Genomic DNA, 2,500 nt, shown 5'->3' with positions numbered 1-2,500 from the left:
TTATTTCGAAGCTGAATCTGCAGCAAACCGCTGCAGGAAATCTTTCAATTAACTTTTTCATTAATTAATTTTTACTTAATTAAGCTGAATAAATTAAATTAAATCCATGTTCTGATCTTTTCCACTTTCGCTAAACTCGCAGCTTTCAGGTGTACGTACACTTGTTCTTGGAAAGACCCAAAACATACTCTCGAATTAATCATTTGAAATCAAAACAAACAAATTAATTATTTTAAGTCAAAACAAATAAATTGATTCATTTTTTGGAATGAAACACAGGCAGACGAGTTAATTATTTGAAATAAAATCAAAACTGAATTTTTTGGTTTCGATTTTTATTTTTAATTGGTGGAAATAACTTTCTTGAAAATGCAGTTTTAATATTAAATGTTTTTTATCTTCTGCAATTAATTAAATTATTATTTATTTAGTTCTGCAAATAATTAAATTATTTTAATTTTTATTTATTTCCTTTTATCTCCACTTATTTGCTTCTACTTTCATTTGCCTCTGTCCTCTTCTTCCCTTATTTGATTCTGTTTTATCATTTTATTCTATTTTATTCCATTTTATCTTTTATTTTATTTATTTTATTTTATTTTATGTTATTTCATTCTATTTTACTCAAAGGAATTCATTTGCAAATGGCTAAACGCAAACATGTGTTCCTTTATTTATTTTGAATTCACTTTTTAATTTATTATTTATCATTTAGTTATTGTTTATTTATAATTTATAATTTATTTATTTTCTCCCTAATTTAACTATTTTTTTATAATTTACTTAATTCATTTACTGTTCTATATACTGCCTTTTGTGTCTTCTCCGCCTCCGACTCTTCCTAAACCCTAAACCCTAAACCCCAAACCCTAAACCCCAGGCTTTTAATGCAGGAAACCGAGTGAAGTAACCAAGGTGCATCTACACTCTTCCATTCTCAACTACAATTTAAACTCCTTTTTTAAATTCAAAATTAAAATAAAATTTAAATTTAAATAAGTTCGGGTGTCTGTACACTCCAGTTCAAATGCGTTTCCCCCGGCATGCATAAATGGGGTGTACGTACACCCGGGATTTGGAGTTCGAGTTGAAAAGTGAAATGCGTTTTAAAATGAATTTGCTTCATTATACTTTTTATTTGTTGTTTTTCAATTTATAATTCATCTTACAATTCATTTTATAATTCATTTCTTCTTTTGCTGCAGCAGCAAATTCGAGAAGGTTCTTGGGGCTTTCTTTGCATGCAGCAGATACAAAAAACAATTTTTGAATTATTAAAAAGTTATTTTGTTCTTCAGATTTGTTTGACAATTGAAGAACTTGGAAAGACATCTACGATGAAACTTTCATTCGTTTGGCTGCACGCGACTCAGCAGCTTCGGAATTAATTAGATCTACGTAACTGCTGCAGCAGCAGCAGTGACGTGCTGCTGCAGCTAGTGCTGCTGCTGCTGCTACTACTGCTGCAGTTGATGCTGCTGCAGCAAGTGGTGCTCCTGCAGCGACTGCTTTTGCCGCTAGTGCTGCTGGGACCAGTGCTGTTGCAGCGAGTTCTGCTGCAGTTGCTGCTGCTGCAGCTGCTGCAGCTGGTACTGCTGCTGCAGCAGCCGCAGCAGTTGCTGCGTGAGCAGCAGGCAAGTTTGCGGTCGCTCGCTGGCTGCTGCTGCTGTTCGGCGCAGCAGAGCAGCAGCTGCGTCGCTCTGTGTGCCTAAGAGGACTACTTTGCTGCTGCTTTCCCGTAAGAAAAGGGAAAAGGTGCAACTGGGCTCTGAGAAAACGAAGCGTGGGGGGCAGCAGGCGCATGCATGCAGCAGCAGCAGCGCAGCAGCAGCTGCTGCTGCAGCAAGAAAGTGTTTTGGGTTTTGAAAAGAAGCGGAGTGCAGGAAAGCGGGGGCGGGCGCGGGGCGGCGGAGCGTGAGTGCGCATGCACCCACCTCACCACCACCCACCTATCTGCTGCTGGGGGCGCGATCCGCGCGTTTCCGCGGGATTTAAAAGGTGAAAAGGCGGTTTTTTGGGTTTAAAAAGAATAAAGTGGAGCATTTAGAGCGGCGAAAGGGCGAATAGCGGCGTTGTCTTTCGGCGGGCGCGGCGGCGGCGCAGCAGCACCCCGCCGCGCGGGCGGGAGGCGCGCGGGGCGTCGCCGGCGGCCGCGGCCGCGAAGAAGACGCGGAAAAGCATTAAAAGAAAGAAGTGGACTTCATTTGGGAATCAAGACAGGAAAAGAGCGGCGAGAAAGGCGGGCGGGGCGCGGCGCACGTGCGGCCACCACCACCTGTGTGACCAAGCCCCCCTCCCTCCCCTGGCGGCGGCGCGGAACTGGGCTGCGATCCGGGGCGAAAGCAGTCGGTTTTCCGGGAAAAAAGCTGCGAAAAAGGAAGAAAACGTCGAATTAAAGGAGCTGGGGAGATCGGTGAGTCTCTTGGGGGGCGGGGGGGGCGTTTCGGGCCGCTTTCCGCGGCGGCGGTGTTGCTGCTGCGCCGCCGCAGCGGCGCAGCAG

This window comes from Eimeria tenella, genomic scaffold (genome assembly GCF_000499545.2).
Source record: "Eimeria tenella Houghton genomic scaffold, Eth_scaff11, whole genome shotgun sequence".
Taxonomy (NCBI): domain Eukaryota; phylum Apicomplexa; class Conoidasida; order Eucoccidiorida; family Eimeriidae; genus Eimeria; species Eimeria tenella.
This window is presented reverse-complemented; position numbering follows the sequence as displayed.